Genomic DNA, 26,099 nt, shown 5'->3' with positions numbered 1-26,099 from the left:
TACCTATGGATCCAAACCTTTTAAAGAGACTAACAATTGCACATTAAATTCTCAAGTGAACCTGCGGTGGGATATTTACCCATGTCAAACTAGACATTATTTTGGCCATTTACAAAAAGCTGACCTACCAATAATAGATGATTGAGAAGTGATTTATCATGTGTAACGGCCCATACTGTTGTAAGGAATGACTTTTGGATTGGGAGTCATGACTCAGTTAAAAATCCCACGCCTCCCTCTTTTACCGACGATTACAAAACCTAATATATAAAAATTAAATAAAGTTTACAATCCTTAAAAATTATAGAAACTTTTAAGAATTATCTCTCTCCACATTTGTGCATTGTGCATTGCGCATTTCCATTTTAGACATATACTTTTATCTTAAATAAAAACTTGAGTTTTCAATTTCCCTTCATCTCATAAACAAAAAAGAGATAAAGGCAAATAGATCACAACAAAATGAAAATTTTATAGTTTATGTATGGAAAAAATTTAAAGTAGTGACAAATGTAAGTAAATAAAATTTATTCACACAATACAAATGAACACAAAACTTTTGTTATCGAAGTTTGGGAAATTCCACTAGTGCAACCCTAACAACTTGGAGTTTTATAAGAAAGATATTTTTCTACACATGTTTTAAAAAATGGATATGCATGCTTAAAACATATTAAAAATGCAAATTACCTATGGATCCAAACCTTTTAAAGAGACTAAAAATCGCTCATTAAATTCTCAAGTGAACCTGCGGTGGGATATTTACCCATGTCAAACTAGACATTATTTTGCCCATTTACAAAAAGCTGATCTACCAATCATAGATGATTGTGAAGTAATTTATCATATGTAACGGGCCATACTATTGTAAGGAATGACTTTTGGATTGGGAGTCATGACTCAGTTAAAAATCCCACACCTCCCTCTTTTCCCGACAATTGCAAAGCCTAATATATAAAAATTAAATAAAGTTTACAATTCTTAAAAATTATAGAAACTTTTTAGAATTATATCTCTCCACATCTGTGCATTGTGCATTGTGCATTTCAATTTTAGATGTATACTTTTTTTCTCAAATCAAAACTTCAGTTTGCCCTTTCCCTTCATCTCTGAAAGAAAAATGAGATAAAAGGCAAATAGATCACAACAAAGTGAAAATTTTAGAGTTTATGTATGGAAAATATCTAAAGCAATAAAAAATTTTAGTAAAAAAAATTTATTCACACCCCACAAATAGACACAAAAGTTTAGTTATCCAAGTTTGGAAAATTCCACAAGTTCAACCCAAATAGTTTGGAATTTTATAAGAAAGAGATTTTTCTACACTTGCTTTAAAAAATGGATATAGATTCCTGAAACATATTAAAGATGCAAATGACCTATGGATCCAAAGATTTTAAAGAGAATAATAAACGATCATTAAATTCTCAAGTGAACCTGCGGTGAGATATTTACCCATGTCAAACTAGACATTATTTTTTCCATTTACAGAAAGTTGACCTACCAATAGTAGATGATCGTGAAGGGATTTATCATGCATAACGGGCCATATTATTTTAAGGAATGACTTTTGGATTGGGAGTCATCACTCAGTTAAAAATCTCACGCCTCCCTCTTTTCCCGATGATTGCAAAACCTAATACCTAAAAAATAAAAAGAGTTTACAATCCCTAAAAATTACAAACACTTTTTCGAATTATCTCTCTCTACATTTGTGCATTGTGCATTTCCATTTTAGATGCATACTTTTTTCTTAAATCTAAACTTGAGTTTTCACTTTTCCTACATCTCGTAAAGAAAAAGTAGATAAAAGGCAAATAGAACACAATAAAATGAAAATTTTAGAGTTTATGTAAGGAAAAAATTTAAAGCAATAAAAAATGCAAGAAAAGAAAATTTATTCGCGCACCACAAATGAACACAAATGTTTTGTTATCCAAGTTCGGGAAATTTCACTTGTTCAACCCTAATTGCTTGGAATTTTAAAAGAAAAAGATTTTTCTACACATGTTTTAAAAAATGGATATGCATGCTTAAAATATGTTAAAGATGCAAATGATCTGTAGAACCAAACCTTTTGAAGAGAATAACAAATGCTCATTAAATACTCAAGTGAGCGTGCAAGAGGATATTTACTGGAGTCAAACAAGCCATTATGTTTCCCTTTTACAAAAAGCTGACCTGACGATCATAGATGATTGTAAGGTGATTTATAATACGTAACGGGCTATATTTTTTGTAAGGAATGACTTATGCATTTGGAGTCAACACTCAGTTAAAAATTCCATGCCTCCCCCTTTTCCCAACGATTGTAAAACCTAATATATAAAAACTAAAAAGAGTTTACAATCCCAAAAAATTACAGACACTTTTATAATTTATGTCTCTCTGCATTTGTGCATTGTGCATTTCCATTTTAGTTATATATTTTTCCGTTAAATAAAAACGTGAGTTTTCAATTTTCCTTCATCTTGTAAACAAAAAAGAGATAAAAGGCAAATAGATCACAACAAAATGAAAATTTTATAGTTCATGTATCAAATAAATTTAAAGAAGTAACAAATGTAAGTAAAGAAAATTTATTCACACAACACAAATGAACACAAAACTTTTGTTATCGAAGTTTTGGAAATTCCACTAGTTCAACACTAATAGCTTGGAGTTTTATAAGAAAGCGATATTTCTACACATGTTTTAAAAAATGGATATACATGCGTGAGACATATTAAAGATGAAAATGTCCTTTGGAACCAAACCTTTTGAGGAGAATAACAAACGCTCAATAAATTCTCAAATGAACGTGCGGTGGGATATTTACCCGAGTCAAACAAACCATTATTTTGCCCATTTTCAAAATACTGAGTTGACGATCATAGATGATTGTGAAGTGCTTTAACATGCGTAACAAGCTATATATTTGTAAGGAATCAATTATGAATAGGGAGTCAACACTCAGTTAAAAACCCTCTGCCTCACCCTTTTTCTAACGGTTGCAAAACCTAATAAATAAAAACTAAAAAGTATTTACAATCCCTAAAAAATATTGACACTTTTTGGAATTATCTTTCTCTTCAGTTGTGCATTGTGCATTTTCATTTTAGATGCATACTTTTTTTCTTAAATCAAAACTTGAGTTTTCACTTTCCCTTCATCTCGTAAACAAAAAAGAGATAAAAGGCAAACAGATCACAACAAAAATAAAATTTTAGAGTTTATGTATGGAAAAAGTTTAAAGAAATGACAAATGTGGCTAAAGAAAAGTTATTCATACACCACAAATGAACTCAACCACTTTGTTATCCAAGTTTGGGAAATTCCCTGAGTTCAACCCTAATAGCTTGGAATTTTATAAGAAAGAAATTTTTCTACACATGTTTTAAAAAAAGGATATGCGTGCTTTGAACATGTTAAAGATACAAATGACCTATGGATCCAAACCTTTTAAAGAGAATAACAAACGTTTATTAAATTCTCGAGTGAACCTACGGTGGGATTTTTACCATGTCAAACTAGTATTATTTTGCCCATTTATAAAAAGCAGACCTACTGATCATAGATGATTGTGAAGTAATTTATCATGCGTAACGGGCCAAATTCTTTTAAGGAATGACTTTCGGATTGGGAGTCGTCACTCAGGTAAAAATCCCACGCCTCCCTCTTTCCCCGACAATTGCAAAATCTAATTTGTAAAAACTAAAAAGAGTTTACAATCCCTAAAAACTACAGACACTTTTTCAAATTATCTCTCTCTGCATTTGTGCATTGTGCATTTCCATTTTAGATGTATACTTTTTTCTGAAATCAAAACTTAATTTTTCACTTTTCCTTCATCTCGTAAACAAAAAGTAGATAAAAGGCAAATAGATCACAACAAAATGAAAATTTCAGAGTTTATGTAAGGAAAAAATTTAAAGCAACAAAAAACGTAAGTAAAGAAAATTTATTCCCACACCACAAACGAACACAAAAGTTTTGTTATTCAAGTTTGGGAAATTTCACTTGTTCAACCTTAATTGCTTGGAATTTTATAAGAAACAGATTTTTCTACACATGTTTTAAAAAATGGATATGCTTGCTTGAAATATGCTAAAGATGCAAATGCGCTATAGAACCAAACCTTTTAAATAGAGTAACAAATGCTCATTAAATACTCAAGTGAACGTGCGATAGGATATTTACTAGAGTCAAACAAGCCATTATTTTGCCCATATACAAAAAGCTGACCTAACAATCATAGATGATTGTAAAGTGATTTATTATACGTAACCGCCTATATTTTTGTACGGAATGACTTATGGATTGGGAGTCAACACTCAGTTAAAAATCCCCTACCTCCCCCTTTTCCCGACGATTACAAAACCTAATAAATAAAAACTAAAAAGAGTTTACAATCCGTAAAAATTACAGGCACTTTTCTGAATTATGACTCTCTACATTTGTCCATTGTGCATTTCCATTTTAGATATATACTTTTATCTTAAATTAAAACTTGAGTTTTCAATATCCCTTCATCTCGTAAACAAAAAAGAGATAAAGGCAAATAGATCACAACAAAATTAAAATTTTATAGTTTATGTAATGAAAAATTTAAAGTAGTAACAAATGTAAGTAAATAAAATTTATTCACACAACACAATTGAACACAAAACTTTTGTTATCGAAGTTTGGGAAATTCCACTAGTTCAGCCCTAACAACTAGGAGTTTTTTAAGAAAGATATTTTTCTACACATGTTTTAAAATATGGATGTGCATGTTTGAAACATGTTAAAATGCAAATTACCTATGGATCCAAACCTTTTAAAGAGACTAACAATCGCTCATTAAATTCTCAAGTGAACCTGCGGTGGGATATTTACCCATGTCAAACTAGACATTATTTTGCCCATTTACAAAAAGCTGACCTACCAATCATAGATGATTGTGAAGTGATTTATCATGTGTAACGGGCCATACTGTTGTAAGGAATGACTTTAGTATTGGGAGTCATGACTCAGATAAAAATCCCACGCCTCCCTCTTTTCCCAACGATTGCAAAACCTAATATATAAAAATTAAATGAAGTTTACATTCCTTAAAAATTATATAAACGTTTTAGAATTATCTCTCTCCACATTTGTGCACTGTGCATTGTGCATTTCAATTTTAGATGTATACTTTTTTTTGAAATCAAAACTTCAATTTTCCTTTTCCCTTCATCTCTTAAACAAAAATGAGATAAAAGGCAAATAGATCACAACAAAATGAAAATTTTAGAGTTTATGTATGGAAAAAATCTAAAACAATAAAAAATTTAAGTAAAGAAAATATATTCACACACCACAAATAGACACAAAAGTTTTGTTATCCAAGTTTGGGAAATTCCACAAGTTCAACCCTAATAGCTTGGAATTTTATAAGAAAGAGATTTTTCTACACTTGTTTTAAAAAATGGATATAGATGCCCGAAACATATTAAAGATGCAAATGACCTATGGATCCAATCCTTTTAAAGAGAATAACAAACGCTCATTAAATTCTCAAGTGAACCTGTGGTGGGATATTAACCCATGTCAAACTAGACATTATTTTTCCCATTTACAAAAAGCTGACCTACCAATAATAGATGATTGTGAAGTGATTTATCATGCATAACGGGCCATATTATTGTAAGGAATGGCTTTTGGATTGGGAGTCATCACTCAGTTAAAAATCCCACGCCTCCCTCTTTCCCCGACGATTGCAAAACCTAATATGTAAAAAATAAAAAGAGTTTACAATCCCTAAAAATTACAGACACTTTTTTGAATTATCTCTCTCTACATTTGTGCATTGTGCATTTCCATTTTAGATGTATACTTTTTTCTTAAATCTAAACTTGAGTTTTCACTTTTCCTTCATCTCGTAAACAAAAAGTAGATAAAAGGCAAATAGAACACATCAAAATGAAAATTTTAGAGTTTATGTAAAGAAAAAATTTAAAGCAGTAAAAAATGTAAGAAAATAAAATTTATTCCCACACCACAAATGAACACAAATGTTTTGCTATCCAATTTTGGGAAATTTCACTTGTTCAACCCTAATTGCTTGGAACTTTAAAAGAAACAAATTTTTCTACACATGTTTTAAAAAATGGATATGCATGCTTGAAATATGTTAAAGATGCAAATGATCTGTAGAACCAAACCTTTTGAAGAGAATAACAGATGCTCATTAAATACTCAAGTGAACGTGCAATAGGATATTTACTGGAGTCAAACAAGCCATTATTTTTCCTATATACAAAAAGCTGATCTGACGATCATAGATGATTGTAAAGTGATTGATTATACGTAACGAGCTATATTTTCGAAAGGAATGACTTATGGATTTGGAGTCAACACTCAATTAAAAATTCCTTGCCTCCCCCTTTTCCCGAGGATTGCAAAACCTAATGTATAAAAACTAAAAAAAGTTTACAATCCCAAAAAATTGCAGACACTTTTATAATTTATGTCTCTCTACATTTGTGCATTGTGCATTTCCATTTTAGATATATACTTTTCCGTTAAATAAAAACTTGAGTTTTCAATTTTCCTTCATGTAGTAAACTAAAAAGAGATAAAAGGCAAATAGATCACAACAAAATGAAAATTTTATAGTTTATGTATCAAATAAATTTAAAGAAGTAACAAATGTAAGTAAAGAAAATTTATTCACACAACACAAATGAACACAAAACTTTTGTTATCGAAGTTTTGGAAATTCCACTAGTACAACCCTAATAGCTTGGAGCTTTATAAGAAAGAGATATTTCTACACATGTTTTAAAAAATGGATATACATGCGTGAAACATATTAAAGATGAAAATGTCCTATGGATCCAAAATTTTTAAGGAGAATAACAAACGCTCAATAAATTCTCAAATGAACGTGACGACGGATATTTACCCGAGTTAAACAAGCCATTATTTGCCCCATTTACAAAATGTTGAGTTGACGATCATAGATGATTGTAAAGTGTTTTAACATGCGTAACAAGCTATATCTTTATAAGGAATCAATTATGAATAGAGAGTCAACACTCAGTTAAAAATCCTCCGCCTCACCCTTTTTCTAACGATTGTAAAACCTAATAAATAAAAACTAAAAAGTGTTTACAATCCCTAAAAAATATTGACACTTTTTGGAATTATCTTTCTCTACATTTGTGCATTGTGCATTTTCATTTTAGATGTATACTTTTTTCTTAAATCAAAACTTGAGTTTTCACTTTCCCTTCATCTCGTAAACAAAAAAGAGATAAAAGGTAAATAGATCTCAACAAAATGAAAATTTTAGAGTTTATGTATGGAAAAAAATTAAAGCAATAACAAATGTGGCTAAAGAAAAGTTATTTATACACCACAAATGAACTCCACCATTTTGTTATCCAAGTTTGGGAAATTCCATGAGTTCAACCCTAATAGCTTGGAGTTTTATAAGAAAGAAATTTTTCTACACATGTTTTAAAAAAAGGATATGCGTGCTTTGAACATGTTAAAGATGCAAATGACCTATGGATTCAAACCTTTTAAAGAGAATAACAAACGCTCATTAAATTCTAGAGTGATCCTACGGTGGGATATTTACCATGTCAAACTAGACACTATTTTGACCATTTACAAAAAGGTGACCTACCAATCATAGATGATTGTTAAGTGATTTACCATGCATAACATGCCATATTATTGTATGGAATGACTTTGGGATTGGGAGTCGTCACTCAGGTAAAAATCCCACGCCTCCCTCTTTCCACGACGATTGCAAAACCTAATATGTAAAAACTAAAAAGAGTTTACAATCCCTAAAAATTACAGACACTTTTTTAAATTATCTCTCTCAACATTTGTGCATTGGGCATTGTGCATTTCACTTTTAGATGTATACTTTTTTCAGAAATCAAAACTTGAGTCTTCACTTTTCCTTCATCTCGTAAACAAAAAGTAGATTAAAGGGAAATAGATCACAACAAAATGAAAATTTTAGAGTTTATGTAAGGAAAAAATTTAAAGAAATAAAAAATGTAAGTAAAGAAAATTTATTCCCACACCACAAATGAACACAATAGTTTTGTTATTCAAGTTTGGGAACTTTCACTTGTTCAACCCTAATTGCTTGGAATTTTATAAGAAACATATTTTTCTACACATGTTTTAAAAAATGGATATGCATGCTTGAAATATGTTAAAGATGCAAATGAGCTATAGAACCAAACCTTTTAAATTGAATAACAAATGCTCATTAAATACTCAAGTGAACGTACGATAGGATATTTACTGGAGTCAAACCAGCCATTATTTTTCCCATATACAAAAAACTGACCTGACGATCAAAGATGATTGTAAAGTGATTTATTATACGTAACCGGCTATATTTTTGTAAGGAATGACTTATGGATTGGGAGTCAACACTCAGTTAAAAATCCCCTGCCTCCCCCTTTTCCCGACGATTGCAAAACCTAATATATAAAAACTAAAAAGAGTTTACAATCCCTAAAAATTACAGACATTTTTCTGAATTATGACTCTCTACATTTGTCCATTGTGCATTTCCATTTTAGATATATACTTTTATCTTAAATAACAACTTGATTTTTCAATTTCCCTTCATCTCGTAAACAAAAAAGAGATAAAGGCAAATAGATCACAACAAAATGAAAATTTTATAGTTTATGTATGGAAAAATTTTAAGTAGTAACAAATGTAAGTAAATAAAATTTATTCACACAACACGAATGAACACAAAACTTTTGTTATCGAAGTTTGGGAAATTCCACTAGTTCAACCCTAACAACTTGGAGTTTTATAAGAAAGATATCTTTCTACACTTGTTTTAAAAAATGGATATACATGCTTGAAACATGTTAAAGATGAAAATGTCCTATGGATCATAACCTTTTAAGGAGAATAACAAATGCTCATTAAATTCTCAAATGAATGTGCAATCGGATATTTACCCGAGTCAAACAAGCCAATATTTTGCCCATTTACAACAAGCTGACTTGACGATCATAGATGATTTAAATTGTTTTATCATGCGTAACGAGCTATATTTTTGTAAGGTATGACTTTTGGATTGGGAGTCAAGACTCAGTTAAAAATCCCACGCCTCCCTCTTTTCGCGACGATTGCAAAACTTCATGTATAAAAATTAAATAAAGTTTACAATCCTTAAAAATCAAAGAAACTTTTTAGAATTATCTCTCTCCACATTTGTGCATTGTGCATTGTGCATTGTGCATTTCAATTTTAGATGTATACTTTTTTCTGAAATCAAAACTTCAGTTTTCCCTTTCCCTTCATCTCTTAAACAAAAATGAGATAAAAGGCAAATAGATCTCAACAAAATGAAAATTTTAGAGTTTATGTATGGAAAAAATCTAAAGCAATAAAAAATTTAACTAAAGAAAATTTATTCACACACCACAAATAGACACAAAAGTTTTGTTATCCAAGTTTGGGAAATTCCACAAGCTCAACCCTAATAGTTTGGAATTTTATAAGAAAGAGATTTTTCTACACTTGTTTTAAAAATTGGATGTACATGCCTGTAACATATTAAAGATGCAAATGACCTATGGATCCAAACCTTTTAAAGAGAATAACAAATGCTCATTAAATTCTCAAGAGAACCTGCGGTGGGATATTTACCCATGTCAAACTAGACATTATTTTTCCCATTTACAAAAAGCTGACCTACCAATAATAGATGATTGTGAAGTGATTTACCATCCATAACGGGCCATATTATTGTAAGGAATGACTTTTGGATTGGGAGCCGTCACTGAGGTAAAAATCCCACGCCTCCCTCTTTTCCCGATGATTGCAAAACCTAATATGTAAAAACTAAAAAGTGTTTACAATCCCTAAAAATTACACACACATTTTCAAATTATCTCTCTCTACATTTGTGCATTGTGCATTTCCATTTTAGATGTATACTTTTTTCTGAAATCAAAACTTGAGTTTTCACTTTTCCATCATCTCGTAAACAAAAAGTAGATAAAAGGAAAATTGATCACAACAAAATGAAAATTTCAGAGTTTATGTAAGGAAAAAATTTAAAGCAATAAAAAATGTAAGTAAATAAAATTTATTCCCACACCACAAATGAACACAAAAGTTTTGTTATTCAATTTTGGGAAATTTCACTTGTTCAACCATAATTGCTTGGAATTTTATAAGAAACAGATATTTCTACACGTGTTTTAAAAAATGGAAATCAAAACTTGAGTTTTCACTTTCCCTTCATCTCGTAAACTAAAAAGAGATTAAAAGGCAAATAGATCACAACAAAAAGAAAATTTTATAGTTTTTGTTTGGAAAAAAAATTAAAGCAATAACAAATTTAAGTAAAGAAATTTTTTTCACACACCACAAATGAACAGAAAAGTTTTATTATCCATGTTAGGGAAATTCCACTAGTTCAACCCTAATAGCTTGGAATTTTAAAACAAAGAGATTTTTCTACACATGTTTTAAAAATTGGATTTGCATGTTGGAATCATTTTAAAGATGCAAGTGACCTTGGGATCCATACATTTTAAAGAGAATAACAAACGCTCATTATATTAACAAGTGAACGTGAGGTGGGATATTTACACTAGTCAATCAAGCCACTATTTTGCCCATTTACAAAAAATTGACCTAACGATCATAGATAATTGTAAAGAGATTTATCATGCATAATGGGCTATATTTTTTTAAGGAATGACTTATGGATTGGGAGTCAACACTCAGTTAAAAATCCCCCGCCTCCCCCTATTCCCGAGGATTACAAAACCTAATATATAAAAACTAAAAATAGTTTAGAATCCCTAAAAATTACATACACTTTTTATAATTATCTCTCTCAACATTTGTGAATTGTGCTTTTCCATTTTATATGTATACTTTTTTCTTAAATCAAAACTTGAGTTTTCACTTTCCCTTCATCTCATAAACAAAAAAGAGATAAAAAGGCAAATAGATCACAACAAAATGAAACTTTTAGAGTTTATGTATGGAAAAAATTTAAAGCAATAACAAATTTTAAAAAATAAAATTTAATCACACACCACAGATGAACACAAAAGTTTTTAACCAAGTTTGGGAAATTCCACTAGTTCAACCCTAATAGCTTGGAATTTTATAAGAAAGAGAATTTTCAACACTTGTTTGAAAAAATGGATATGCATGCTTGAAACATGTTAAAGATGCAAATGACCATCGGATCCAAACCGATTAAAGAGAATAAAAATGCTCATTAAATTCTCAAGTGAATGTGCAGTGGCATATTTACCCGAGTCAAACAAGCCACTGTTTTGCCCATTGACAAAAAGTTGACCTAACGATCATAGATGATTGTAAAGTGATTTATCCTGCGCAACGGTCTATATTTTTTTAAATGAGTTATGGAGTGGGAGTCAATACTAAGTTAAAAATCCCTTGCCTCCCCCTTTTCCCGACGATTGAAAAACCTAATATATAAAAACTAAAAAGAGTTTACTATCCCTAAAAATTACAGGAAATTTTTGGAATTATCTCTCTCATCATTTGTGCATTCTGTATTTCCCTTTTAGATGTATACTTTTTTCTTAAATCAAAACTTGAGTTTTCACTTTCCTTTCATCTCGTAAACAAAAAAGATATAAAAAGGCAAATAGATCACAACAAAAAGAAAATTTTGGAGTTTATGTATGGAAAAAATTTAAAATAGTAACAAATGTAAGTAAAGAAAATTTATTTTCACACGACAAATGAACACAAAAGTTTTGTTATCCAAGTTTAGAAAATTCCACTAGTTCAACCCTAATTGCTTGGAATTTTATAAGAAAGTTATTTTTCTACAAATGTTTAAAAAATGGATATGGATGCTTGAAACATGTTATTGATGCAAATGAACTATTGATCCAAACCATTTAAAGAGAATAACAAACACTCATTAAATTCTCAAGTGAATGTGCAGTGGGATATTCACCCGATTCAAACAAGCCACTATTTTGCCCATTGACAAAAAGCTGACCTAACGATCATAGAAGATTTTAAAGTGATTTATCATGCGTAACTGGCTAAATTTTTTTATGGAATGACTTTTGGATTGGGAGTCAACACTCAGTTAAAAATCCCCCGCCTCCCTATTTCCCGACGTTTACAAAACCTAAAATATAAAAACTAAAAAGATTTTACAATCCCTAAAAATTACAGACACTTTTTGGAACTCTCTCACTCTATATTTGTGCACTGTGAATTGTGAATTTCCATTTTATATGTATACTTTTTTCTTAAATCAAAACTTGAGTTTTGTCTTTGCCTTCATCTTGTAAACAAAAAATAGACAAAAAGGCAAATAGATCACAAAAATGAAAATTTTAGAGTTTTTTTATGGAAAAAATTTAAAGAAATTACAAATGTAAGTAAAGAAAATTTATTCTCCCAGCACAATTGAACACAAAATTTTTGTTATCCAATTTTTGGAAATTCTACTAGTTTAACCCTAATAGCATGGAATTTTATAAGAAAGAGATTTTTCTACACATTTTTTAAAAAATGGTTATTCACGCATGAAACATGTTAAAGATGCAAATGACCTATGGATCCAAACCTTTTAAATAGAATGACAAACACTCATTAAATTCACAAGTGAACATGCGGTGGGATATTGACCTGAGTCAAATAAGCCACTATTTTGCCCATTTACAAAAAGCTGACCTAATGTTCATAGATGATTGTAAAGTGATTTATCATGAGTAACGGGCTATATTTTTGTATGGAATGACTTAACGATTAGGATCCAACAGTCAGTTAAAAATCCCCCGCCTCCTCCTCTTCCTGACGATGGCAAAATCTAATATATAAAAACTAAAAAAAGTTTACAATCCCTAAAAATTACAGAATCTTTTTGGAATTATGTCTCTCTACATTTGTGCATTGTGCATTGGGCATTTCCATTTTAGATGTATACTTTTTTCTTAAATCAAAACTTGTGTTTTCACTTTCCCTTCATGTCGTAAACAAAAAATAGATAAAAAGGCAAATAGATCACAACAAAACGACAATTTTAGAGTTTTTGTATGGGTAAAAATTAAAGAAATAACAAATGTAAGTTAAGAAAATTTAATAACACACCACAAATGAACAAAAAAATTTTGTTATCCAAGTTTGGGAAATTCCACTAGTTCAACCCTATTAGCTCTGAATTTTATAAGAAAAAGATTTTCCAACACATGTTTTAAAAAATGGATATGCATGCATGAAACATGTTAAAGAAGCAAAGGACCTATGGATCCAAATGCTCATTAAATTTTCAAGTGGGGTGTAGTGGGATATTTACTTGAGTCAAACAAGCCACTATTTTGCCCATTTACAAAAAACTGACCTAATGATTATAGATGATTGTAAAGTGATTTATCATGTATAACGGGTTATATTTTTGTAAGGAATCAACACACAGTTAAAAATCCCCCGCCTCCCCCTTTTCCAGATGATTGCAAAACCTAATATATAAAATATAAAAACATTTTACAATCCCTAAAAATTACAGACACTTTTTTGAATTACCACTTTCTACATTTTTGCATTGTGTATTTTCATTTTAGATGTCTACTTTTTTCTTAAGTCAAAACTTGAATTTTCACTTTCCCTCGTCTCGTAAACAAAAAAGAGATAAAAAGGCAAATAGATCACAAAAACTGAAAATTTTAGATTTTATGTAATAGAAAAATTTAAAGAAATAACAAATGTTAGTAAAGAAAATTTATTCACACACCACACATGAACAGAAAAGTTTTCTTATCGAAGTTATGAATATTCTACAAGTTCAACCTATTAGCTTGGAATTTTATAAGAAAGAGATTTTTCTAAACATTTTTTAAAACAAGGATATGCATGCTTGAACCATGTAAAAGATGCAAATGACTTATGGATCCAAACCTTTTAAAGAGAATAACAAACACTCGTTAATTTCTCAAGTGAACGTGCGTTTGGATATTTGCTCGAGTAAAAAAAGACAATATTTTTCCAATTACAAAAAGCTAACCTAACGATCATAGATGATTGTAAAGTGATTTATCATGCGTAACGGGCTATATTTTTGTAAGGAATGACTTATGGATTGGGAGTCAACACTCAGTTAAAAATCTCATGCCTCCCCCTTTTCCCGACGATTGCAAAACCTAATATGTAAAAACTAAAAAGAGTTTACAATCCCTGAAAATTACAGATACATTTTGGAACTATCGCTCTTTACATTTGTGCATTGTGCATTTACATTTTAGATGTATACTTTTTTCTTAAATCAAAACTTGAGCTTTCACTTTCCCTTCATCTCGCAAACAAAAAAGAGATAAAAAGGCAAATAGATTACGACAAAATGAAAATTTTAGAGTTTATGTATGGAAAAAATTTTCAGCAACAACAAATGTAAGGAAATAAAATTTATTGACACACCACAAATCAGCACAAAAGTTTTTTTATCCAAGTTTTGGAAATTCCACTAGTTCAACCCTAATAGCTTGGAATTTTATAAGAAAGAGATTTTTCTAGGCATGTCTTAAAAAATGGTTATGCATGCTTGAAACATGTTAAAGATTCAAATAACCTACCGATCCAAACCTATTAAAGAGAATAAAAATGCTCATTAAATTCTCAAGCGAACGTGCGATAGGATAGTTACCCGAGTCAAACAAGCCACTATTTTGCCCATTTATAAAAAGTTTACCTAACGATCATTGATGATTGTAAAGTGATTTATCCTGCGTAACGGGCTATATTTTTTTAGGAAATGACTTATGGACTGGGAGTCAACAATCAGTTCAAAATACCCCACCTCCCCCTTTTCCCAACGATTGCAAAACCTAATATATAAAAACTAAAAAGAGTTCACAATCCCTAAAAATTGCAGGCACTTTTTGGAATTATCTCTCTCATCATTTGTGCATTCTGCATTTCCCTTTTAGATGTTTACTTTTTTTTTAAATCAAAACTTGAGTTTTCACTTTCCCTTCATCTCGTAAAAAAAAGATATAAAAAGGCAAATAGATCACAACAAAAAGAAAAATTTGGAGCTTATGTATGGAAAAAATTTAAAGCAGTAACAAATGTAAGTAAAGAAAATTTATTTTCACACCACAAATGAACACAAAAGTTTTATTATCCAAGTTTAAAAAATTGCACTAGTTCAACCCTAATAGCTTGGAATTTTATAAGAAAGTGATTTTTCTTCACATGTTTTAAAAAATGGATATGGATGCTTGAAACATGTTATAGATGCAAATGACCTATATATCCAAACCATATAAAGAGAATAACAAACACTCATTAAATTCTCATGTGAACGTGCGGTGGGATATTCACCCGGAGTCAAACAAGCCACTATTTTTGCTCATTTACAAAAAGCTGACCTAACGATCATAGATAATTGTAAAGTGATTTATCATGCGTAACGGGCTATATTTTTTTATGGAATGAATTATGGGTTGGGAGTCAACACTTAGTTAAAAATCCCCCGCCTCCCCCTTTTCCCGACAATTACAAAACCTATTATATAAAAACTAAAAAGAGTTCACTATCCCTAAAAATTATAGACACATTTCGGAATTATCTCTCTCTACTTTTCTGCACTGTACATTGTGATTTTCCACTTTATATGTATACTTTTTTATTAAATAAAAACTTGAGTTTTGACTTTCCCTTCACCTCGAAAACAAAAAAGAGATAAAAAGGCTAATAGATTACAACAAAATGAAAATTTTAGAGTTTATGTATGGAAAACATTTAAAGAAATTACAAATGTAAGTAGAGAAAATTTATTCTCCCAGCACAAATGAACACAATATTTTTGTTTTCCAAGTTTGGGAAATTTCACTAGTTTAACCCTAATAGCTTGGAATTTTATTAGAAAGAGATTTTTCCACACTTGTTTTAAAAAATGGATATTCACGCTTGAAACATGTTAAAAATGCAAATCACCTATGGATTCAAACCTTTTAAATAGATTGACAAACGCTCATTAAATTCACAAGTGTACGTGCGGTGGGATATTTACCCTAGTCAAACAAGGCACTATTTTGCCCGTTTACAAAAAGCTGACCTAACGATCATAGATGATTGTAAAGTAATTTATCATGCGAAACAGGCTATATTTTTTAAAGGAATGACTTATTGATTGGGAATCAACACACATTAAAAATCCCCCACCACCCCCTTTTCCTGATGATTGCAGAACCTAATATATAAAATTAAAAAAGAGTTTACAATCCCTAAAAATTACAGAGAGTTTTTTGAATTATCTCTCTCTCAATTTTTGCATTGTGCCTTTCCATTTCAGATCTCTACTTTTTTCTTAAATCAAAACTTGAGTTTTCTCTTTCCCTTCATCTCGTAAACAAAAAAAGATAAAAAGGCAAAAAGATTGCAACAAAACAAAAATTTTAGAGTTTATGTATTGAAAAAATTAAAAGCAATAAAAAATGTATGTAAAGAAAATTTATTCACACACCACACATAAACACAAAAGTTTTGTCATCCAAGTTTTGGAAATTCCACAAGTTCAACCCTATTAGCTTGGAATTTTATAAGAAAGTGATTTTTCTAAACATCTTTTAAAAAATGGATATGCATGCTTGAAACATGTTAAAGATGAAAATGAGCTATGGATCCAAACCTTTTAAAGAGAATAACAAACACTCGTTAATTTCTGAAGTGAACGTGCGGTGGGATATTTACCCGAGTGAAAACAGCCACTATTTTACCAATTACAAAAAGCTAACCTAAGGATCATAGATGATTGTAAAGTGATTTATCAAGCGTAACAGGCTATATTTTTGTAAGGAATGACTTATGGATTGGGCATCAACAGTCAATTAAAAATCCCATGCCTCCCCCTTTTCCCGACGATTGTAAAATCTAATATATAAAAACTAAAAAGAGTTTAAAATCCCTTAAAATTGCAGACGCTTTTTGGAACTATCATTCTCTACATTTGTGCATTGTGCATTTCCATTTTGTATGCATACTATTTTCTTAAATCAAAACATGAGCTTTCACTTTCCCTTCATCTCGTAAACAAAAAAGAGATAAAAAGGCAAATAGAGGACAACAAAATGAAAATTTTAGAGTTTATGTATGGAAAAAATTTTAATCAATAACAAATTTAAGTAAATAAAATTTATTCACTCACCACAAATGAGCACAAATGTTTTTTTATCCAAGTTTGGGAAATTCCACAAGTTCAACCCTAATAGTTTGAAATTTTAAAAGAAAGATATTTTTCTACACATGTTTTAAAAAATAGATATGCCTGCTTGATACATGTTAAAGATGTAAATGACCTGTGGATCCAAACCTTTTAAAGAGAATAACAAACGCTTTAAATTCTCAAGTGAACGTGCGGTGGGATATTTACCCGAGTCAAACAAGCCACTTTTTTGCCCATTTACAAAAAGCAGACCTAACGATCATAGATGATTTTAAATTGATTTCTCATGTGTAACGGGCTATTTTTTTTAAGAAATGACTAATGGATTTTGGGACAACACTCAATTAGAAATCCCCCGCCTCCCCCTTTTCCCGACAATTGCAAAACCTAATATATAAAAACTATAAATAATTTACAATCCCTAAAAATTACAGACACTTTTTGGAATAATCTCTCTTTACATTTGTCCATTGTGCATTTTGATTCTAGTTGTATGCTTTTGTCTTAAATTAAAACTTGAATTTTCACTTTCCCTTCATCTCGTAAACAAAAAAGAGATAAAAAGGCAAATAGATCACAAAAAAATGAAAAATTTAGAGTTTATGTATAAAAAAAATTTCAAGCAATTGCAAATGCAAGAAAAGAAAATTTATTCACGCACCACAAAATCAACACAAAAGTTTTGTTATCCAAGTTTGGGAAATTCCACTAGTTCAACCCAAATAGCTTTGAATTTTATAAGAAAGAGATTTTTCTACACAGGTTTTAAAAAATGCATGTGCATGCTTGGAACATATTATAGATGCAAATGACCTATGGATCAAAACCTTTTAAAGAGAATAACAAACGCCATTAAATTCCAACAAGCCATAATTTTTCACAATTACAAAAAGATGATTTAACGATCATCGATGATTGTAAAGTGATTTATAATGCGTAACTACCTATATTTTTGTAAGGAATGATTGTTGGATTGGGAGTCAACACTCAGTTAAAAATCCACCGCCACCCTTTTTTCCTGACGGTTGCAAAACCTAATATATAAAAACTAAAAAGAGTTTACAAACCTTTAAAATTACAGACATTTTTTGGAATTATCTCTCTCTTCATTTGTGCATTGTACATTGTGCATTTCCATTTTAGATGTATACTTTTTTTTTTAAATCAAAACTTGAGTTTTTACTTTCCCTTCATCTTGTAACAAAAAAGAGACAAAAAGGTAAATAGGTCACAAGAAAAAGAAAATTTTAAGATTTTATGTATGGAAAAGTTCAAAATAAATAAAAAAATGTAAGTAAAGAAAATTTATTAACGCACCACAAATGAACACAAAATTTTTATCCTAGTTTGGGAAATTCCACCAATTCAACCCTAATAGTTGGAATTTTATAAGAAAGGGATTTTTCTTCACATGTTTTAAAAAATGGATATGCATGCTTGAAACATGTTAAAGATGCAAATTCCCTATAGATCCAAACCTTTTAAAGAGAATAACAAATGATCATTAAATTCTCAAGTGAACGTGCGGTGGGATATTTACCCGAGTGAAACAAGCCACTATTTTGCCCATTTACAATAAGCTGACCTAATAAGCTTAGATAATTGTAAATTGATTTATAATATGTAATGGTCTATATTTTTGTAAGGAAAGTCTTATGGATTAGGAGTCAACACTCAGTTAAAAATCCCCCGCCTCCCTCTTTTCCCGATGAGTGCAAACCCAAATATATAAAAACTAAAAAGAGTATGCAATCCATAAAAATTACAGACACTTTTTGGAATTATATCTCTCTATATTTGTGCATTGTGCATTTCCATTTTAGATGTATACCTTTTTTCAAACCAAAACTTGAGTTTTCACTTTCCCTTCATCTCGTAAACAAAAAAGAGATAAAAAGGCAAATAGATCACAACAAAATGAAAATTTTAGAGTTTATGCATGGAAAAAATTTAAAGCAAAAAAAAATGTAAGTAAATAAAATTTATTCACACACCACTAATGAACACAAAAGTTTTGTTATCCAAGTTTGGGAAATTCCACTTGTTCAACCCTAATAGCTTGGAATTTTATAAGAAAGAGTTTTTTCTACACATGTTTTAAAAAATGGATACGCATGCCCTGACCATGATAAACATGCAAATGACCTATGGATCCAAATTTTTACAGAGAATAACAAACTCTTAATAAATTCTCAAATGAACGTGCGGTGAGATATTTACCTGAGTCAAACAAGCCACTATTTTGCCCATTTACAAAAAGCTGACCTAACGATCATAGATGATTGTAAAGTGTTTTATCATGCATAACGGGCTATATTTATGTAAGGAATGACTTATGGATAGGGAGTCAACACTCTGTTAAAAATCTCCCACCTCCCCCTTTTCCCAACGATTGCAAAACGTAATATATAAAAACTAGAAAGAGTTTACAATCCGTAAAAATTACAGACACTTTTTGGAATTATATCTCTCTACCTTCATGCATTGCGCATTTCCATTTTAGATGTATACTTTTTTGAAAAATAAAAACTTGAGTTTTCACTTTCCCTTCATCTCGTAAAAAAAAAAAAAGAGATAAAAAGGCAAATAGATCACAACATTGTGCATTTCCATTTTAGATGTATAACTTTTTCTTAAATCAAAACTTTTGTTTTCACTTTCCCATATCTCGTAAACTAAAAATAGATAAAAGAAAAATAGATCACCACATAATAAAAATTTAGAGTTTATGTGTGGAACAATTTTAACGAAATTACAAATGTAAGAAAAGAAAATTTATTGACACAGCATAAATGAACACAAAAGTTTTGTTATCCATGTTTGGGACATTCCTCTAGTTCAACCCTAATAGCTTGGAATTTTAAAAGAAAGAGATTTTTCTACACATGTTTTAAAAAATGGATGTGCATGCGTGAAACTTGTTAAAGATGAAAATGAAATGTGGATACAAACTTTTTAAAGAGAATAACAAACGCTCATTAAATTCTCAAGTGAACGTGCGGTGGGATATTTACCCAAGTAAAACAAGCCATTATTTTGCCCATTTTAAAGTGATTTATCATGCGTAACGGGCTATATTTTTATAAGGAATAACTTATGGATTGGGAGTCAACACTCAGTTAAAAAGACCCCACTTCCCCCTTTTCCTGACGATTGCAAAACCAAATATATAAGAACTAAAAAGTGTTAACAATCCCTAAAGTTTATTGACATATTTTGGAATTATCTCTCTCTACATTTGTGCATTGTGCTTTTCCATTTTAGATGTTTAATTTTTTCTTAAATCAAAACTTCAGTTTTCACTTTCCCTTCATTTCATAAACAACAAAGATATAAAAGGCAAAAAGATCACAAAAAAATAAAAAATTTAGAGTTTATGTGTGGAAAAATTTTAAAGCAATAACAAAAGTAAGTAAAGAAAATCTATTCACACACCACAAATGAGCACAAGTTTTGTTATCCAAGTTTTGGAAATTCCACTAGTTCAACCCCAATAGCTTGGAATTTTATAAGAAAGAGATTTTTCAACACATGTTTTAAAAAATGGATATGCATGCATGAAACATGTTAAAGATGCAAATGACCTATGGATCCAAACCTTTTACAGAGAATAGCAAACACTCATTAAATTCTTATGCCATTAACATGTTAAAGATGGAGTATGATATTTACCCGAATCAAATAAGCCATTATTTTTCCCATTTACAAAAAGATGGCCTAATGATCATAGATGATTGTAAAGTGATTTATAATGCATAACGGGCTATATTTTTTTAAGGAATGACTTATGGATTGGGAGTCAACACTCCATTAAAAATCCCCCGCCTCCTCCTTTTCCCAATGATTGCAAAACCTTATATATAAAACTAAAAAGAGTTAACAATCCCTAAAAATTATGGACACTTTTTGGAATTATCTCTCTCTACATTTGTGCGTTGTACATTTCCATTTTAGATGTATAATTTTTTCTTAAATCAAAACTTTAGTTTTCAATTGCCCTTCATCTCGAAAACAAAATAGAGATAAAAATCAAATTGACCACAACAAAATGAAAATTTTAGATTTTATGTATCGAAAAATTTTAATCCAATAACATATGTAAGTAAAAAAACTTATTCACACACCACAAATGAACACAAAAGTTTTGTTATCCAATTTTTGGAAATTTCACTAGTTCAACCTTAATGGCTTGAAATTTTTTAAGAAAGAGAATTTTCTACACATGTTTTAAAAATTTGATATGCATGCTTGAAACATGTTAAAGATGCAAATGACGTATGGATCCAAACCTTTTAAAAAGACTAACAAACAGTCACTAAATTCTCAAGTGAACGTGCGGTGGGATATTTACCCGAGTCAAACACGCCATTATTATGCCAAATGTACAAAAAGTTGTCTTAATTATGATAGAATATTGTAAAGTGATTTATCATGCGTAATTTGCTATATATTTTTTAAGGAATGACTTATGGATAGGGAGCCAACACTGAGGTAAAAATCCCCCACCTCACGTCTATTGAAAAACATAATACATAAAAACTAAAAAAAGTTTACAATCCCTAAAAATTATGGACACTATTTGGAATTAACTCTCTCTTCATTTTTTCATTGTTCATTTCCATTTTAGATGTATACTTTTTTCTTAAATCAAAACTCGAGTTTTCACTTTCCCTTCATCTCGTAAACAGAAAAGAGATAAAAGGCAAATTGATCACAACAAAATGAAAATTTTAGAGTTTATGTATGGAAAAAATTTAAAGAAATAACAAATGTTACTAAAGAAAATTTATTTACACAGCACAAATGAACACAAAAGTTTTGTTATCCAAGTTTGGGAAATTCCACTGGTTAAAAACCAATATCTTGCAATTTTAAAAGAAAGAGATTTTTCTACACATCTTTTAAAAAAAATGGATATACACGCTTGAAACATGTTTAATATGCAAATGACCTATGGATCCAAACCTTTTAAAGATAATAACAGACGCTCATTAAATTCTCAAGTGGGGTGCGGTGGGATATTTACTCGAGTCAAACAAGCCATTATTTTGCCCATTTACAAAAAGATGGGCTAACGATCACAGATGATTTTAAAGTTATTTATCATTTGTAATAGGCTATATTTTTTTTAGAAATGACTTAATGGATTGGGAGTCAACACCCAGTTAAAAATCTGCCACCTCGCCATTTTCCTGACGATTGCAAAACCTTATATATAAAAACTAAAAAGAGTTTAAAATGCGTTAAAATTGCGGACACTTTTAGGAATTATCTCTCTAAATATGTGTGTTGTGCATTTCCATTTTAGATGCATAATTTTTTCTTTAATCAAAATTTGAGTTTTCACTTTATCTTTATCTCGTACACAAAAACGAGACGAAAGGCAAATAGATCACAACAAAATGAAAATTTTAGAGTTAATGTATGGAAAAAATTAAAAGAAATAACAGATGTAAGTAAAGAAAATTTATTCACATAGCACAAATGAACACAAAAGTTTTGTTATCCAAGTTTGGGAAATTCCATTAGTACAACCCTAATAGATTGGAATTTTATAAGGAAGGGATTTTTCTACAAATGTTTTAAAAAATGGATATGAATGATTGAAACATGTTAAAGATACAAATGACCTATAGATCCACACCTTTGAAAGAGAATAACAAACACTCATTAAATTCTCAAGTGAACGTGCGGTGGGATACTTACCCGCGTCAAACAAGCCATTATTTTGCCCATTTACAAAAAGCTGACCTAACGATCATAGATGATTGTAAAGTGATTTATCAAGAGTAACGGGCTATATTTTTGTAAAGAATGACTTATGCACTGGGAGTCAACACACAGTTAAAAATCCCCTACATCCCCTTTTTCCCGTAGATTGAAAAACCTAATAAATAAAATCTAAAAAGAGTTAACAATTCCTAAAAATTACGGACACTTTTTGGAATTATCTCTCTCTACATTTGTGCATTTTGCATTTCCATTTTATATGTATAATTTTTAATAAATAAAAACATTAGTTTTCTCTTTTCCTTCATCTCGTAAACAAAAAAGAGATAAAAGACAAATAGATCACAACATAATAAAAATTTCAGAGTTTATGTGTGCAAAATTTTTAAAGAAATAACAATTGAAAGTAACGAAAACTTATTCACCCAGCACAAATGAACACAAAAGTTTTTTTATCCATGTTTGGGACATTCCTCTAGTTCAAGCCTAATAGCTAGGAATTTTATATGAAAGAGATTTTTCTTCAAATGTTTTAAAAAATGGATTGCATGCTTGAAACATGTTAAAGATGCAAATGACCTATGGATTTAAACCTTTTAAAGAGAATAACAAAAACTCATTAAATTCTCAAGTGAATGTGCGGTGGGATATTTACCCGAGCAAAAGAAGCCATTATTTTGCCCATTAACAAAAAGTTGACATAACGATCATAGATGATTGTAAAGTGATTTATCATGTATAATAGGCTATATTTTTCTAAGGAATAACTTATGGATAGGGAGTCAATACTCTGTTAAAAATCCCCCACCTCCCCCTTTTTCCCAATGATTGTAAAAAAAAATATAAAAACTAAAAAGTGTTTACAATCCCTAAAAATTACTGTCACTTTTTGGAATTATCTCTCTCTACATTTGTTCATTGTGCATTTCCTTTTTCGATGTATAATTTTTTATTAAATCAAAACTTCAATTTTCACTTTCCCTTCATCTCGTAAACAAAAAAGAGATAAAAGGCAAATAGTTCACAACAAAATAAAAATTTTAGAGTTTATGTGTTGAAAAAATTTTAAACAATAACAAAAGTAAGTAAAGAAAATTTATGCACACACCACAAATGAACACAAGTTTTGTTATCCAAGTTTGGGAAATTCCACTAGTTCAACCCCACTAGCTTGGAATTTTATAAGAAAGAGATTTTTCAGCACATGTTTTAAAAAATGGATATGCATGCTTGAAACATGTTAAAGATGCAAATGACCTATGGATCAAAATCTTTTACAGAGAATAACAAACACTCATTAAATTCACATTTGTACATGTGGTATGATATTTACGGAATCAAATAAGTCATTATTTTGCCCATTTACAAAAAGATGGCCTAACGATAATAGATGATTGTAAAGTGATTTACAATGCGTAACGGGAAATATTTTTTTAAGGAATGACTTATGGATTGAGAGTCAATAATCAGTTAAAAATCCCCCACCTCCTTTTCCCGACGATTGTAAAACCTTATATATAAAAACTAAAAAGAGTTTACGATCCCTAAAAATAACAGAAACTTTTTGGAATTATATCAATCTACATTTGTGCGTTGTACATTTCCATTTTTTATGTATAATTTTTTCTTGAATCAAAACTTTAGTTTTCACTTTCCGTTCATCTCAAAAAAAAAAAAAAGATAAAAAGTAACTAGATCACAAAGAAATGAAAATTTAAGAATTTATGTATGGGAAAATTTTACAGTATTGACAAATGTAAGTAAAGAAAATTTATTCACACACCACAAATGAACACAAAAGTTTTGTTATCCAAATTTTGGAAATTCCACTAGTTCAACCTGAATGGCTTCGAATTTTATAAGAAAGAGAATTTGTTACACATGTTTTAAAAATGGATATGAATGCTTGAAACATGTTAAAGATGCAAATGACCTATGGATCCAAACCTTTTATAGAGAATAACAAACGCTCATTAAGTTCTCAAGTGAACGTACGGTAGGATATTTATCCGAGTCAAACATGCCATTATTTTGCCCATTTACAAAAAGTTGACCGAATGATCATAGATGAATGTAAAGTGATTTATCATGCGTAATTTGTATTATTTTTTAAAGGAATGACTTATGGATTGGGAGTCCACAACCAGTTAAAAATCCCCCGCCTCCCCCTTTTGCCGTCAATTGCAAAACCTAATATATAAAAAATAAAAAGAGTTTACAATCCCAAAAATTACGGACACTTTTTGGAATTTTTCCTCTCTAAATTTGTGCTTTGTTCTTTTTAATTTTAGATGTATACTTTTTTCTTAAATCAAAACTTGAGTTTTCACTTTCCCTTCATCTCGTAAATAGAAAAGAGATAAAAGGTGAATAGATCACAACAAAATGAAAATTTTAGAGTTTATGTAAGAAAAAAAATTTAAAAATAAAAATATAATTAAAGAAAATTTATTCACACCCCACAAATGAACACAAATATTTAGTTATCCAAGTTTGGGAAATTTCACAAGTTCAACCCTAATTGCTTGGAATTTTATAAGAAAGAGATTTTTTTACACATATTTTAAAAAATGGATATGCATGCTTGAAACATGTTAAAGATGCAAATGACCTATCGATCCATACCTTTTACAGAGATTAACAAACACTCCTTAAATTCTCAAGTGTACGTGCGGTAGGATATTTACGCGAGTCAAACATATCAATATTTTTCCCATTTGCAAAAAGATGGCCTAACGGTCATAGATGATTGTAAAGTGATTTATCATGTATAACGGCCTATATTTTGTAAGGAATGACTTACGGATTGGGAGTAAACACTCAGTTAAAAATCCCTTGCCTCTCCCTTTTCCCAACGATCTCAAAACCTTATATATAAAAACTAAAGAGAGTTTACAATGCCTAAAAATTATGGACACTTTTTTGAATTATCTCTCTCTACATTTTTGCGTTGTGCATTTCCATTTGATATGTATACTTTTTTCTTAAATAGAAACTAGAGATTTCACTTTACCTTCATCTCGTACACAAAAAAGTGATAAAAGGCACATAGATCACAACAAAATGAAAAATTTAGAGTTTATGGATGGAAAAAATTTAAAGAAATAACCAATGTAAGTAAAGAAAATTTATTCACACCACACAAATGAACACAAACGTTTTGTTATCAAAGTTTGGGAAATTCCAGTAGTACAAC

This window comes from Aristolochia californica, unplaced genomic scaffold (assembly GCF_029961685.1).
Source record: "Aristolochia californica isolate CCGP_79_NKW_82.1479 unplaced genomic scaffold, dmAriCali1.0.hap1 SCAF_3, whole genome shotgun sequence".
In the NCBI taxonomy this organism is placed as follows: Eukaryota; Viridiplantae; Streptophyta; class Magnoliopsida; order Piperales; family Aristolochiaceae; genus Aristolochia; species Aristolochia californica.
The sequence above is the reverse complement of the archived record's forward strand: the minus strand, read 5'-3'. Positions refer to the sequence as shown.